This window comes from Podarcis raffonei, chromosome 2 (assembly GCF_027172205.1).
Source record: "Podarcis raffonei isolate rPodRaf1 chromosome 2, rPodRaf1.pri, whole genome shotgun sequence".
Lineage (NCBI taxonomy): Eukaryota > Metazoa > Chordata > Lepidosauria > Squamata > Lacertidae > Podarcis > Podarcis raffonei.
The window spans coordinates 43,044,098-43,061,261 of record NC_070603.1 but is presented as its reverse complement, the minus strand read 5'-3'; the positions used below and the strand labels follow the sequence as shown (position 1 = coordinate 43,061,261).

Below are 17,164 nucleotides of genomic sequence, written 5' to 3'. Positions count from 1 at the left end.
AAGTGCTAAATTAATGTTATGAGACTACTTTGAAATTTTCCCAATTGTTTAACCATGGGATTGAGTACTTCCTTCCTTCTGACATGCATTTCCCATGCCAAGTTAAACCAATGTTAGGGCCATCCAAAGATACCACTTAACAAGTTCCAAAATGTTGTTTCAGATCATGGCTTAAGTGGGATCCTATGTTAGCTCTAACTGTAATTAGCATGGCTGCCAATGTAACGGGTAACTATGATTAAGCCTGGGAGTGGAGTGAGAATAAATACTCCAGAATCAGGGGGCAGAAAGACTATTCCATTTGACTGCATGGTCAAGTAAGTAATAAGCAGTGATAAATATGAACTGGCCCTTCCTCTCAATGTATTATGTTGTATGTTAGCTACTTCCACAAAGGAAATCACAGCACAGTTTCAGACAAACTGGCCATGCAAAAGTCAAACTCCAATACTTTCCACCAAATAGGGCCATGTGGCTTGAACTTCTGAAAACAGATAGTCCCACACTCTCACTCTTCAAGCAGCAATTATCTGTAGCAGGAGTGGAGGAAATGTTTGCAACAAAAATGAATAGATTGCATCACTACTTACACAATGAAAATCCAACATTATGCTTACAGGTATGGTATCACAAACAGCTAAAGATAGTGCTAATATTGTCATCTTAACACTTCATTTCCCTATAGTTCTAAAACAAGTATAGAATGATGTGTATGTAGTAACAATGCTATTGGTGTGCTAGCATGGTGGGACTCAACTTCACAGCTGGTTGGTGGAAACTAACACTTGCATACAAGATTCAGCAATACTTTTTAGACCCATGCCCAAAAGGCAACTGAAGTATGTATTAAAGCACTAATCAGATACACAATATGCTACTAAAACACACAATTTATTAACTTGCTCACGTAACAAGATTAAATTTTGACCAGTTACCCCATTCAAAACAAAAAATATTCAGCAGCTTGACATTATTCCTTATAATTCTGAAATGGAAATATGCATGCGGACAAAGAGGGTGCCCAATCAAGCTCTGGGCGAAGGTAAAATTGGGCTACTGCCAGTGTTAGAAATTCAGATATATAAGCTAGGCACCAGATGGCACCTTAAATCTAGCTTACAGTTGCCACAATGGTCTATTTACTAGAGGATTGAACTAGATGACCCTTAGGGTCCCTTCCAGTGTTAGAAACTCAGATATATAACCTATTTGCCAAACAGCACCTTAAACCTGGGCTGTAGTCACCACAATGGAATGTCTAGGTGCTGTTCCCCCGCAATGGGATGATGATTTGATTAATTCCATTTCTCTACTGCTTTGTATTTTGAAGACCAAATCTCAAAGTGGTTTACAAAATATTAAAACATCAAATAAAACAATCTGGAATAAAACTAACTCAAACGCCAAGAAAACTATCTACTACTACTACTACTACTACTACTACTACTACTACTACTACTACTAATATTTCTACCCCAGCCACTCTGGGAGGCTTCCAATAAAAAAAATTAAAATACATTAAAACATCAGTCATTAAAACCTCCCTAAACAGGGCTGCCTTCAGAAGTCTTCTAAATGTCATGTAGTTGTTTACTTCTTTGACATCTGGTGGGAGGGCGCCACTACTGAGAAGGCCCTCTACCTGGTTCCCTGTAACTTCGCTTCTCGCAGTGAGGGAACCGCCAGAAGGCCCTCTGCGCTGGATTTCAGTGTCCGGGTTGAACAATGGGAGTGGAGATGCTCCTTCAGGTATACTGGGCCAAGGCCATTTAGGGCTTTAAAGGTCAGCACCAACACTTTTAATTGTGCTCCGAAATGTACTGGGAGTCAATGTAGGTCCTTCTCTAAGTGACATTTTGCTTTCCCCAGTCGCCAACCTGGCATCCAGAGATCTCCATATGATCGCAACTAGACTTGCACCAGTTGCCAAACGCGCCTGCCTAATTTCGAACACTGGACTCCCTACCTGCACTACAATTCTACGATTCTATGGTGTCAACTACACTGCTTGCCTCTTACAACAATTCGTTTATCCCAGTATACAGGAATGAGAAACACACAGTGGAAATGGTATTAACTATGGACTAAGGCAGAGGTTTTTAAACCATGGTCTGTGAGCACTATTTGGGTGGCCTGTGGAAAGGCTGCAGCACAGTGAAATATACCCATAGCTGTGATGATGGAGGATCCCAGCAAGGGGTCCATGATTTGTGCAGCAGCATAGAAGCACAAGACATGCCCAGCCCTGCAGAGCTGCCTAGATATAAGCCACTAATCCAAATTTCACTCTCACATCAAACCAGCATGCTTTATATTGAGAACTGTTACCAATATGCTTAACAACTATTCAAGAATGAATGTGGACATGGAAATAAACAAACAGCACGGATACTGGCTGGAAAAAGCTACTGAATGATAGTGCAGAACTCTGAGAAGCATGGACATGTTTGTTCTCTATACTTCTTGGCAAGCAGCAACAAAAACTCTGCTCATTATACAAGGATTCATTTATCTCAAAGCAAAAATTATGCAACAGTCTGTAACTATTTGATGAGCATTTCATTAACATGGCCACAGGAATGGATTACACCTGAACAGAAGGAAAGCAAAGGACGTAGGTTTCTGAGGTGAGTCTGCAGATGAAGAGGCAAATAAAGACAGGTAGCACAAAACCATTTATAAACAGATGGAAACAATGGTAGTTGCTAGCCTACCCTGCTACAATCCCAGACACACTCAGTAGATGACTTGATAATATGAGTATAAAACCAGATTCAGTTGCCTGCAAGGAAGACAAGCATTGTTTTTATTTATATTTCACGATTCTCAAGTCTTTCCAAGTCATGCTTCAGTCCTCTGCAAAGCCATGCTGCATTCCAACACTCTCTTTCCTTTTGGGACATAGCGTCTCCATCAGAAAAGGACCTTGCGCTCTGATTTCACAGTGAAAGAAAGGACTTGGACAGAAGGCATCAGAAATACTTTGCACCCTGATTTTAAAATATATTGGCAAACACAGGTTTTAAAATAACTAGGCCCCATAACTAGATTCTAGCCCCTGTTTTGCCTCCATGAGGCAGTATGCTTCCAAATGCCAGTTGCTAGAAACCACGGGAGGGGGGAGTGTTCTTGTGCTTGAATTTTGCTTGTGGGCTACAGGCATCTGATATGATTACTGTGAGAACAGGATGCTGGATGGGCCACTGGGTCTTATGATGTTCCTACTATTTATTTTATACTTTTAGTGTTAGAAATGAACCAGGTGAGTTTTGCAACTTGCGTTGTGTCCAACTGCGACCATGTGGAGATCCCGGGGTGCCAGATGGGCAAATGGGGAAAGGAAAATGTCACTTAGAGAAGGATCTGAAATATTTTCCTTGAAGCTTGAATCTGTTTTATTCTGGATTGTTTTATTTTATATTTTAATGTGTTGTAAACTGTTTTGAGATTTGTCCTTTAAAATATGAAGCAGTATTGAAATGAAAAATATTAATAATAATAAATCCCACCAGGAAAAGAAAGGCACGTAAACATTCTGCTGTGGCGACCGTAACATAGGTTTAAGGTGCATTTAGCAATTAACTTATATATCTGAGTTTCTAATACTGATTTTGACTGCTCTCTCAATGGTGCTTGTTATTATTATGTGTTTCATTTCTATGCCATTTTATATTTTAAAGAAAAAAATCTCAAAGAGGTTTACAACACACTGAAACATGAGCTCCTTGGAGAAAAAGGTGGGATATATAAGCAATAAATAAGCGCTTCTGCTTAGGAAAGCTGGAGAGGCCAGCCAGATGGAGATGTCAGTCACCAACTTGGCATCCAAAGATCTCCATGTGGTCGCAATTGGACCCGCACCAGTAGCAAAATGCACCTGGCACCTGACTAGTTTCTAACACAACTTCTCTGCCAGTGACAGAAGCAGCAAGAAGGGCGGAAAAGTAGCGCTGGCAGCAGCAGGTATGGAGACAACAGCATAGCAAGGCGGCACTTCTCAAGAAGCTGAATAGTGGAAACCATATTAATGGGAATCTTTTAAGTATTTACCTTTCACTTTAACAAACTATACTATAACACAATCACGAAGTGAAATATATAAGTACAGTAAGAACCACTTTTTCCAATACTATATGAACTTCTACCTAATAGATTTAAAACAGATTTAATTACTCTTGCCATATAGAGACAAAATTGAAAGCAATCTCCTTAAAACTAACTTATTTTGAAATAAATTATACTGATTTTGGCCGCATTCCTCTGATTCTATGCCAAGGCTTCCTGCATGGAGATCAAAGATAAGCAATTCCTATAAACTAAATACAGATTAAGAAAGCACAAATACTAACTCTTTTGGAGTCAAATTGATCATTTATCTCATTGTACAGACGACAAAGCAGATGACAACTGAAGAAGTATACTGGGTCTCATCAGCAGTGTTAGAAACTCAGGTAAATAAGCTCATTAAAGCAAAGTTTCAATTTCAGTCACCAAAATGAAATGCCTAGGTGCCATTTTTGGCCAAGGCGGCTATGAAGTCTTTTCTTTTTCAAATGATGGATTGACTGTGATTATCTGTTAAACATCTGGCTAGTTCAAATGACAACCTTACACTAGGTTAAGAACTTTGAGAACTGAAAGAAGTTACTTTATCCAGAGACAGTCCACATATACGGTTAAGGTACCCCTGACCATTAGGTCCAGTCGCGGATGACTCTGGGGTTGCGTGCTCATCTCTAGGCGTTTGTCCACAGACCAGTTCCGGGTCATGTGGCCAGCATGACTAAGCCGCTTCTGGCGAGCCAGAGCAGCGCACGGAAACGCCGTTTACCTTCCTGCCAGAGCAGTACCTATTTATCTACTTGCACTTTGACATGCTTTCAAACTGCTGAGTTGGCAGGAGCTGGGACCGAGCTATGGGAGCTTACACTGTCGTGGGGATTTGAACCGCCGACCTTCTGATTGGCAAGCCCTAGGCTCTTGTGGTTTAGACCACGCCACCCACGTCCCTTACATATATGGACTGATACCTATTTTTCTTAATGTTGACAGACCATTTATAATGTAAAAATATTCTTCACAACTGTGAGCAGGGCAGTGGGGTGGATTAAGTGAAGACAATCTACAACAATTAAGTGTAACGTTGTTCACAGCTCCTGCCCAGGTTGCACAGAATTATATATTTACAACACTGGAGCAGCTGGTGAACAATGTCAGTCGAAACAATTAAGGGATAGAGTTCCTCTAAATCCCAGGATCTCAAAAACGAGCAAGAAAGTGGTTACTGCCTCAGAGAGGCATAGTGTCCAGCTAAGCTTCCCTTAGTACTACTTTGGGCAATACGGGCACTTTTCTCATTCATGTGGCCTTCATTTTACTTCTGAGCCAATACTGTCAGGTGGTGAGACTGAAGAAAGTGGTCAAGTAGCTTGGCTAGGTTCTACATGTGTGGTTAACAGTTGCTACAGGAGAAGCTCTGGCATGGAAAATAAACTGGCAGGGCTGAAACCCATCTCAACTCCTACAACTCTCAATTATAGTGCTTGGTAACTGGGATAGTCTAACTATTAAGCTTCCGTCCGCAATTCCTGGAACAACTTACTGATCAAACCTTTGTGTCCTGGCAAGATCATCTGAGCCAGTCTCTCCCACTTTCCTTTCCCACTTCTCCTCATCCTCTACTTCTGCTGACTACTACCTAGACTGAGGTTGCTTCCTGATGCATTCCTTGTTCTCATTTCCACCTCTCCTTTTCCTTCCTAGAAATGTATAATGTCCAGAACAATTAAAGTTATTTGACTCCTTTAGCAAAATAAAAATGTATCCTTTAGCATATAAAAGTGTGCTGTTCAGTATACTGAATAAAATTACTAGGCAAATATGATTACTCAGAATTAAGACCGCCATTTGATTACGGCTTGCTTCCAAGTAAGTACACACAGGATTGGAGCATCAAAAAGATAAATACCACAAGTTCTGTAGCAGTGTATGACCTGGTTTGTGTTTCACATTATGCTACAGTTAATGCTGGTGCATGATGCTCAAAATTCCTATTTTGCTCCTCCCCACACTAGGAACAACAAACCACAAATCTTGGCCTATTGTGTTGTCTAATCCAGGGCTTGTGGTTTGCACCAAGTACAAGTGATAGCAGAGTTTGTTCCTAGCTTACTGTTCATGGTGTGTTTTGGGGAAACGAACTAAAAGCACAGGTTTAGACAACACATGAAGCAAAAGCTTGTTTTTATTGCTCCCACAGTCATGATCAGGAACATGAGAGCAAACAGTCTCTACTACCAAGCTACTAGTGACATCAAACAGCTTTGTTAGCAGCACCAAAGTGATCTCCTCAGGGTGCAAGCCTGGGCAGTGTGTATGGAGATCCTGGGCTGGGCTGCCCAGAAGGCAAGACCTCCCCCCCCTCAAATTGCACCCTTGCTGTTGTTGTCCATAGGAAAGCAGAGCAATAGCTTAGCTGGAGGAGTTGACAGAGGAGGCGTACAAATCACCATCCAACTGCCTGGATTTGGGTAGGATCTACTCTTTAGGCTTTTTTCCTCCCGCAAGGCAGTAGAGCTTTATGATCAGTTTTCCTTCCCAGGTTGACAAGCCCCATCTGCCCCTCACTGCCCTCTACAGAAGGTGAAGAAACTGCATTCTTGACCACTGCACCTACTACTGATTTTGTCCATTTAATTCACATGTAGGGAAAGTCCCTAATTCACCTAAGGGTTGAGACTCATCAGCTACCCTCACCAGCTTTAGCCAGCCAATCAAAGCAATTCCCGAGAAGCAGCTGCCGCCGCATGCTGACAGCTTCTAGGAGCCACTGGTGAAAACTGAGTGCAATGTGAAGACCAAAGGTAGACAAACTACCCCAGAAGGAGGACAACATGTCTCCCACCACAGGTACTACTCCTCCCCCAACATCCACTATATCCCTATACACTAAACCACAGTTAAACATTTACTAAGGTTTAACATTAGGTGTGAACACACCTTTCTGGTCTGAAGCAGGCATAGGCAAACTCTGGCCCTCAAGATGTTTGGGACTACAATTCCCATCATCTCTGGCTATCAGGACCAGTGATCAGGGATGATGGGAATTGTAGTCCCAATTTATCTGGAGGGCTGGAGTTTGCGTATGCCTGGTCTGAAGTGAGAAGTGAAAAGGACAGTCACAAGGGAGAGGCCATGTCAAAAAGACAGCTGCTGCAGGGTACTTGCTTCTACTTATCTCCACACTATTTCAAAGGTTACCAGAAGAAAGCAGCATTTCACAAGCAAAGACGACCATTTGTAGTACATAAAAGTGTAGCACACTCTATACAGAATTGTGTCTTTACAATACAAATTGTCTTAAAACACATTTCACTCATTTTTTAAAAAACCTGATAATTTTGGGAACAACTTAAAAAAACAACCTCAAACAAGAGAACTGGGTGGAAATGCCTTATGTGGGAATGTACCATGTGTAGTTCTCATGATCATACCAGACTGGGACATTGCTATTTAATCATAAGGTAAGAATTGGAATGGCCCAGGAGCTTTGCTGGATACTTAAATATTTAAACCACTGCAGATGCAAGAAAATTCTCCTTTCCCGGCCATTTATTTATTTATTTATTTATTTATTTTCCCAGCACCCACGCAAGGCTGCAATCGTATAAGTAAATCACATGTAAGTTGTGGGTCTAGTGCATAGAGTTTGACAAACTCAAACACATTAAGTCAAAAATCCATATTCCTAAGACCACCACTAAGTTCCAGGTAAAGATATACAACTGGTAGGAACTAAAGATGGATTTACACTCTTAAGTAACCATACGTTCTGCCAGAACAGTACTACAGTAGACCACCTGTTCTGAAGACTCCTACAGTTATGGCTGCATGTGCCATCAGAGGGGTATGAGTAAGGGTCTCCTTCAAACCAATGAGATTTAAGAGGGCTGGCGTGCTTTGGTCCATGGGGTCACGAAGAGTCAGACACGACTAAACAACAACAACACCACAAAAAACAGCAGAGTTCAATTTATCAGATTATTGTGTGAACTGAATACAAACTACAGCATTATTATAATTATTATGTTACGTTTGTATACTGCCCTTCATCCAAAGATCCCAGGCCAGTTGACAAAAGAAAAATGCAAAATGACAACAAATTCCATAACAAATCGGCATGTCAAAAGGATGCACTTTAGACACACTTCCACATGCCAGCAAATTCCTAGAATGCTGCTAATGCAGACTGAACTACATCCCTACCTGCATATAAGAACTCAAACGTGCTTCAACTGTATCACTGCCTCACTACCAGCCCTTTGCACTAAACTAAAGATAGCCAACGTGATGCCCTCCGTATATTGTTGAACTAGAACTCCCATTGCTGACCATTAGACATTTTTATTTTGGCTAATGTAACCAAGCGAAACCTCAAATAAATAAAGGAAATAAAAACTAAATGATTTAACCTGGGGAGATGGGAAATACAAGAAATTGTAAATTTGAATTACATTGTACACTGGCAAGCATACCTTTACATCGGTGTTAAAAACTGAAATATGAAAGCTAGGAACTAAAAGGCTCCTTAAACCGAGGTTATGGGCGCAACAACGGAATGTCTGGGTGTGCTTTTTTATAACAAGAATACAATACAAATGAATGAACTTCAGCTAAAATATTAAGTTCATTTTTCACACAGTCTAGTCCTCCCCCTGCCCACCCCCCTAATATTCTTAAAAGGGTCTCTTCTCCAGTCTTCATAGAGTAGCAGGAAGTGGGGAGGCAGAAAAAGGTCCTCCTTTCCTTCCACTCTGTAATTTTAATTTGAAATCTCAGGTGCAGTACTGCACCCAGAGCTCAGAAACTGCTTGCACTAATGAAATTCCATCACAAAATGTGCCTAGAACAATGGGAATTTCAAACACTGTTTCACCTATATCATGTCTACTTCATGCATTATATTTTTCCTATATAGACATACTGACAAAACACATACACTTTTGACTTTCACAAGTCACGGCTTTATGCATTCTTGAAAATATACAAAAATTATAAGCAAGTGTTTATGAAGCAAAATGGGCAGTTTTTATACAAGAAAATGTATGAAGCAGCTTTTGCCTGATACACAATAATATCAAAGGCAATACAACCTTTGATTAGCTGGAATTCTGTAGCTGTACAATTGACCATCTTGTGTAGGCAAAGCCATAGTGAAATTTCATGTACTGTGAAACAAAATGTGACCATAAGAAATGTTCTACTGTGATGCTAGTTTAAGCTGTTCCTCATGCATAGCTGCATGCTCCATGGAGTTCAGATGCAATTTTAAAGTCTAACAACCATAAACAAAAATGGCTAGTGGCCAATCCAAACACTCCACAAATATTTTTTTCCATGGAAGCAGGTAATTTCCTTCCACATCATTATTACATGGTCCTGGGGCAGCAGGTTCACTTTCAGCAACCCAATCAGTAGCCTGCAACCACTGGTATAATGAAAGGAATAAAATTTACCTCTGAAAGCAAACAAACTTATTTGACTGTCCCACAGATAATAATTCACCCCACAACTATTATAATCTGCTGCAGGTGAGAGAAGGGATAAAGAAGAATCAGGAAGCACTACACAAGAGCCAGGAGGTCATAATACAGTGATAACTGCTTCAAGAACATATCTGAGCCCAGCCTCCATATAGTTGGGACTATTGCAGCTGTTGGGACCAGAGGGATATTAATTAAATTGTGATAAACTGTTCTTGTTAAGTTCCAACTTTACTAAAGCACTGGCAAATGCATTCTCAGAAAAAAAAATCCTCTGCAAGAAACCAAGAGAGGAAATTACCATCATTACAGAGTAATAAAAACAACTGCAGGTCAGGTTAGTGTGAGACTCTGCCTATGTAATAGGTTGCATGCTATATCCACACTGATTTACTGGACAGCACAATTCTAAGCTTGTTTATTCAGAAGTTCCACTGAATTCAATGTGGTTTACTCCCAAGTACGTTGAGTTTGGACTGCAGCCTTCACCTTGAAATGCGCAATTTAGCATTTTCAGACTTAGTCCCTATTTCACTACTGCAACTGTATAACTTAAGGTGAATAATCACTTTGCCCCCAAAGAAGCCTACTAGCAACGTTGATCAATTTTTTTTGGAAATTATTATAAACTTTATTAGCTTAAATTAAAATTGCAATAAGACAAGCATTCAGCTAAAAGAAAGCAAGGATGACCGCTGATTTTATCATAACACGCACTATGTATATGAACACTTACAAAAAGCATCCAACATTATGTAAGGACCCATCTATACAAAAACCATTATCACCACACACAATCACTAAATATCCACTTATGTTACTACTAAGTGGCCACTCTCTGTGGGCTAAATAAAAATTTTCAGTTTTGCAGTTGTTCTAACAAACGGTAGTCTGTTCTAATCATGATCCACTTCTACCTAGTGAAGCTTTCCAGACCTGCTAAGAATGCAGCTCTCAAACCCCACCCCACTAAAGGCCCCTCATATTAAGTGCAGGGTTTCTACTGGACCACCCGTCAGATATCTGCGTTATAATCCAAATCTACCGTTAGATCACACTGAACTACATGGCACCGCTTTAAGGCTTTTGTTGATTTGTTGACTTCGGGGGCAAAGGTTGGGAAGGGAGAAAGAGCCATTACGTGTGGTCCTCACAGAGGCACAAACAGCGCGCAGCCGTTTGTACGTACTTAAATCGGGCAGTTAAGGAATCGGCCCCCGGCAACGATCCGAATCGGGTCGAAAGCGAAAGATCCGCTGCTGCCTTTGCACACCGTTGCCAACTGCGGCCTTGTTAGGCGGGACGCCGCTTGCCGCGCATCCTCCGGGCCTTTCGCTATCAGGCTACACAACAGGAAGCCAATAAACGTGCCGGTCCCGAGCCAGGAGACCAGCCGGCACAGCCCCCCCCCAACTCGCAGGGGGCCAAGGCACGGCCAGACCCGCTCACGGGGGGAGCCAGGTGGGGGCGGCGCCGGGCAGGAGTAGCGGTCGAGCCAGGCCTACAGGAACCGCAACCTTTGGCAGGCAGGGCACGGAACGGAGAGGCGGAGCCGCCTGCCTCGCGCGCGCCCTGCTCCGAGGAGCCGGTCAGACCGGCGCCCTCTCGCAGCGGAGCCTCCGCTAGCGCCGCCGCCGCTTCCCTCTCGCCCGCCCCGCCGCTCTCCCTACCGGAGCCGCGGCCGCTACTACCGCCGCTTCCCCCTCCTGCTCGATGACAAAATGGCGGCGGCAGGAAGTACCATCAGCACCCGCCCCGCCCAGGTTCGCTTACTGCGCCACCCGCGCACGGGATCCGGGCGCCCTCGGCGGGAAGGCCCTCCGCCGCTTCGAAAATGCACCCCAGCCAGCGGAAGGCCCGATGTGCAAGGGCGGCGCGGGGGCCGCCCACAACGCACCCCGGCCTCATAGCGGTACAGGCGGAGGGCACGGACATACTTACGGCAATCACGTACCCTTAAAGGGAGCAGCGAAGCAGCGCTTACGGAAACGGCGTAGCCACCATAAGCCTTCCACACCACCTACCGCAATCCGCGTAACCGTGCGAAATAGCGAGCTACATCTTGTTCCCGATTAACCCACCGTGAAACTTAGCCGTCCACCGCGAAAATGCAGAGGGGAGTGGGGTGGGAGAAGTTGCCCTGCTCACGCGCGGGCACGGGACACCAGAGACACCAGGCAGCGTAGGCTGAGGAGGCTCGCGTAAGACCTTTGCGCAATAGGCCTCGACGCAAAAAGCGTAAGTCGCCTGACGCAACGGTCACATTACGCAATGCGGGTTACGCCGACAAGACAACGTAACTGAACAAGGAGAATACCAACCCCCGCAGCCTCTCCCGGCCCGGCCCAGCTCTTACCTGACGGCGGGCGGAGAGCCGGAGAAGGCCGTGTTGTCACCAGCCTCCTACCAGACCAAATCCAGCAAGGCCCTGAGTGAAGGGGAAGCGCCGCACTCCGTAGGGATGGTCGGGGACCACGGCGAACAGACCAGGGCAGAGAGCGACGGGCAGCGGGACCAGCAACGGCGGGGCTGCACTGACCTCACCACGCAGCGCGTTACGTCACCACGCAACAAGCCACGCCTCGCGCAGGGCACAGGACTTCGAATCCAAGGTTCCCTTACCTCAGGGCCACGCCCCTTCGAGTAAGGAGCCCTCCGAGTGGGCGCCGGGAGGAGCGCTTCTCAGTCCCGCCTCGGAGACGGCGCGTGAGGGGTATCGTAAGGCAAGCGGGAGAGGGAAGGAAGTTGCGCCGCCGCCGCCGCCTCGCAAGAGAATGATGGTGCTTGGGAGATGGGGCTTACCGCCCCACGAAGGTGCTGCTTGCTCTTTGAAGAACGTAGGAACTGCCGCTTATCTCCAGTCCTTTCCCCCGCGCGCCCAGCACAGATTCCCGGAATCGTGACAGAACAAACTTTGCTCGTTAGAATGCACCACATCCCCGTTTCTGATCTCGCCAGCGGGTCTAATCCGACCCCGCGGATAAATTTGCTACTGCCAACAGTCAGGCAATTAATTGCCCACGAAAGCGTTTAGCAAAGACTACCATCGTGTCACATAGCTCTCCTGCTTGTTAGTCTGCTGACCGGGTTACTTTTGAGCTCTAAGGCTGTTGGTGCTCGATGATAATAATAATAATAAAATATTATTCCTCGGGGCTGGGAATTCTGTGGCGCTTCACTCTGCCCAGTTGCACGCATGGGAATGCGGCGCTATGACACATAGAATATACCAGCCTTTCAGACAAAAGCAAGCCCTTGGTGCACCACCAGTCCCGAAAAAGATGCTAAATACACAATGGAAAAGGCGACGGGGACCAGTTTCTTCTCTACAAAACAACCCCCAGTGGGAACCTCATTCGCAGAATAAGCTAGGCCCTTGCTCTTCTCAGCTCGTCAGTATTCTTTCAGCAGACCGGAAAGGAAGATTATAGAAGAGGGAGCCTTTGTTCACCTACTGGAGCAGAGGACTTGGATCGTAAACTCTCATCTCCGATCCACAGAGCCTATGGCGACATGGGCAAGCTGCCTTTAAGGTGGAAGCACATCGGAAAGAACCCTATCTATTTTATACTTGGTATTTCTCATGCATATATATGGGTGGGGGAAGAGAAGGCTCGACTTTTAAGCAGGTCAATCGTTCAGCACTCCCTTTCGTCCACATATTCTGAAGCAGGAGGTCAATGATACCTATAAAAACACAGGAACACCTAAGCATAGCCTTAGTTTAAGGTAAAGGTGAGGTAAAGGACCCCTGGACAGTTAAGTCTAGTCAAAGGCGACTATGGGCTGCGATGCCTACCTTGCTTTCAGGCCGAGGGAGCTGGCGTTTGTCCACAGACAGCTTTCTGGGTCATGTGGCCAGCATGACCAAACCGCTTGTGGCACAATAGGACACCGTGACAAGTGCCAGAGCACACTGAAATGCCATTTACCTTCCCTCTGCAGCAGTACCTACTTGCACTGGCATGCTTTCAAACTGCTAGGTTGGCAGAAGCTGCAACAGAGCAATGGGAGCTCACCCCATCATACGGATTCAAGTTTTAGTACCCTCAAAAAACACAGTTCATCTTACTTGTTGTAATAACTATTAAATGAATGGAAACTTCCCAGCTGCTGTCCTCGTGTAATAGGACATGTGGTGGACAGTGAGAAACATTTAATAGGAAACAGAACAGTGGCCATTTAGTAGCAGGAGAAGATCACAAGGTTGCCTATGAACTGTTAAAAGTATTGCTAGCTTTAGAAATGGGATGACCTTCTGCGTAATTCAAGAAAGGTGGCATCTGGGCCGCTTTCCAAACTAGAACTACAGCAGTCAGCAGCTATATCTTATGCGAAGGAAAGTGGCAGCTTACAACAAAAGCCAGAAGTTACTTCAGCATTAAAACATTTGGGCTGCTTTCCTACATCCAGTTACTTGAGAGTAAGGTGGAGTAGTGGTTAGAGTGTTAACAGTGCTATTTTTCTATATATAAAAAAGAGGTGCTTGAACTTGCCACGAACGCCTCCCTTGTTTCTCTTATAATAGCAATGGCGCCCACCTGAGAAGTGCTGGAACTGAGTTCTGGCTGGGGAAAAAAGCTCTGTCAGATTAGGACCAGGTTTTAAGTCCCAACTCGGCCAAAAATGTGTGCAGCAGTAGCACACTCACCAAACTGAGTGACCTTTGGCCAGTCACTGTCTTGACCCAACTATCTCACAGGGCTGTTGGAAAGATGAAATGGGGAAGAAGAAAACCTTGAGCTCCTTGGAGGAAAGGAGAGATCTAAATGCAATAAATAAGCCCCATTAATTTATTTGTACCCGAGCGTACAAATAAAAGAGGAGTGTCATGTCTACTGGTGGTGGTGGATTAGAGATAGGAATGCATATGTTAATGAGGTAGGTTATCTGTAATACTGGAATAGAACACTAATGCACCTATCATAGGAATTTTGGGAGCTGCCATATATTGAAGCAGATCATTAGTCCATCTAACTCAGTAATGAGTTATGCTCACTGTGTGCTCTCCCACTTACAAATGCTCCTATATAATGGGGAAAATGTTACCTTAGCCAGATAAGTTATGTGGGCTTTTTGTGTGTGATTTACAGTACAGTGGTACCTCGGGTAAAGTACTTAATTCGTTCTGAAGGTCTGTTCTTAACCTGAAACTATTCTTAACCTGAAGCACCACTTTAGCTAATGGGGCCTCCCGCTGCCGCAGCACGATTTCTGTTCTCATACTGAAGCAAAGTCCTTAACCTGAAGCACTATTTCTGAGTTAGCGGAGTCTGTAACCTGAAGCGTATGTAACCTGAAGCGTCTGTAACCTGAGGTACCACTGTAGTTGTAACTTCCCTCACATATACAAAAGTTAACTGCTAGTGAAGACCATAAATTGAAACTTAGCATATACAGTACATGTCATAGCACCACAAAGAGATCTTTATAACTAAACAGTCTGCAGGCAATGAGAGAACCTGGTTTGGAGTTGAGAGACTGCTTTACCCACAAGATTCTGCAATAAATTAACAGATAAATGCTAATCATTGACTACATTCAGACAAATTTTCAAATTTGTAAAGAACATGATTGAACAATTATTCTGCTCCCCCCTTTCCAGCCAGCACCTAGCTCTAATCAAACGGGTTTTTGTCATGCATGCTTCATTACTTTGATGACAAAAGCAGACCCAAGGAAGAGTCTGATTTGCAATATACTGTACTATACAAAGCACATGCCAAGGAGTGGTCCATCACAAAGGAGTAAAAGGAGTGTTCTGCTCTCAAGGAAGGAGAGGGGAACAAGCAATGGTTCATCCCAGGCAGGCCAATCGTGTATATGCACAGGCAAGCTTAGTCTCAGTAGAGCACCAGCTGTTTTGGCAGGGACCTGTTTTAACCTGTATAACCTGCTGAGAATGTCCACTGTTCAAGGTTCAACTGCACAAAGATGATTTTGTTATAGATGCAAAAGCTGCCCTCATGGAGGTAGACTACAGGGCGCGAATTACTACTTCTTAATGTGAAGTGGGAATTGACCGATTACACTGCTCTGAACTATGGCTGCAGTTACTTAAGGGAGGATCGCTCACTCTTCTATCTTAGCCTGATTGTCATGTAATAATTGGCAATTCCTTCATGCAACTATTGTTACCATTCATTTTATTCAGTGATAAACCATTAAAGTGTTTATTGAAAAAGAACGATTTGTGGTGAAATATAAGAATGGGAAGTTGCATGAATTAAAATAATGGTATCAATATTCATATAGGAAGCTTCCTTATACCAGGTCCAACTATTTGTCCATGTAGTACTGTGCTGCCTCCTCTGATCTGCAGCCGTCCTCCAGAGCCTTGGCTGAGACTGAACCATTTAACTGGAAATACCAGGGATTGAATCCGGGCTGTTGTGTGTGTGAAAACACATGCTCTACTACCAAGTGTCAATGCAAAGATAACTTCTAAGTAGTATCAAGTCAAAGTAGCGGGATATTCAGTTGAATGTGTCATATTCCCATCTTCTGGGAGCAACTTCCAGTTACAGTATTTGTGCTGTGTGAAGCAGTACTTTTATTTTTGTCTGTACTGAATCTTCCACCATTATAACTTCATAAGGATGGCCCTGGATTCCAGTATGACGATGGATAAACTTTTCTGTCAACCTTCTCCACACTATGCATCATCTTATACACCTAAATCATACCTCATCTTTTCTCTAAACTAAAAAGCCCTGAATGCTGCAACCTTTCCTTATGAGGACTTGGATAATTTTGGTTGTCCTTTTCTGAACTTTTCCCAGCTCTATAGTATCTTGAAATGAGGAAACCAGAACTGTATGCAGTACTCAAAATGTTGTTGCAGTTTTATTTTCATTTCCTAACGATCCCTGGTATGGAACCTTTGGTATCAGCCACAAGCCCGACTACCTCACTGCTCACCCTGGCTCTAGATGATCAATGAATGCTTTTGATATAGAAACTGGATTTAATATTTATTCCTCTCCTTCAACCACACAGCAGAGATAATTTATTTTCCTTGTATGGTAGCTCTGGCATTAGTGAGTGTGGGATGTGTGTGTTCTAGACAGCAGTCAGTCAACTGCTCTTCTAACATGAGCAATAATGTGACCACACTGTTAAGACAGCACATGTTTTGGAGCCAACTAAATGTAAGATACTAGTTTTCAGTTTCTGAAGTTTATTTAACTGCTAAGACAAAAGACTGGGGTTGTTGTTTTCTTTACAAATAGTGCTCCATTCCACTCTTAAAGCTTTAACTACGAGCATCAATCCTAACACTCACAAATCTGCTTTTATTTTGCTGGTCTTGGTACTGCTTCAATACTCGCAGGGCAATATTTGGCAATTCACTCCATGAATGATACGTTTGTGATTTTTATTAAGAGGATGGAAATTCAGTGGTGGTATAACTTTTCTCCCTTAGGCTATGCCTCTGTACCAGCATAATGTACAAGCTGCAGCTTGCTAGCCAGAAAATCTGAAATAGTGCTCAGTAGAAATGATAACCCCAGTGTGATACACAATCATCTTGGTGCTTAAAAACAAGTTACAGATGCTATTTTCATGCAATATTGCAAACTGGATAAAGAAAGTAACAGTTTACAAGGCAGCAAGTCTTT

At 43.6% G+C, this 17,164-nt stretch overlaps 1 protein-coding gene across 7 annotated transcripts in view; it reads right to left on the bottom strand.

Moving 5' to 3' along the window:
- BRD4 (bromodomain containing 4) overlaps positions 1 to 12,097 on the bottom strand; it is an 82,556-nt gene extending 70,459 nt beyond the window's left edge. For 3 of the 7 annotated variants that reach the window (XM_053376248.1, XM_053376254.1, XM_053376253.1), the window contains exon 1: positions 11,899 to 12,096. The gene's annotated coding sequence lies outside the window, so the exon portion shown is untranslated. Of the gene's footprint in view, positions 1 to 10,731; positions 11,162 to 11,212; positions 11,243 to 11,315; positions 11,442 to 11,898 lie in introns of those variants that run through there. The other 4 variants (XM_053376255.1, XM_053376250.1, XM_053376252.1 and 1 more) reach the window with 4 other exon arrangements.
- Between the last annotated feature and the right edge of the window lie 5,067 nt (positions 12,098 to 17,164).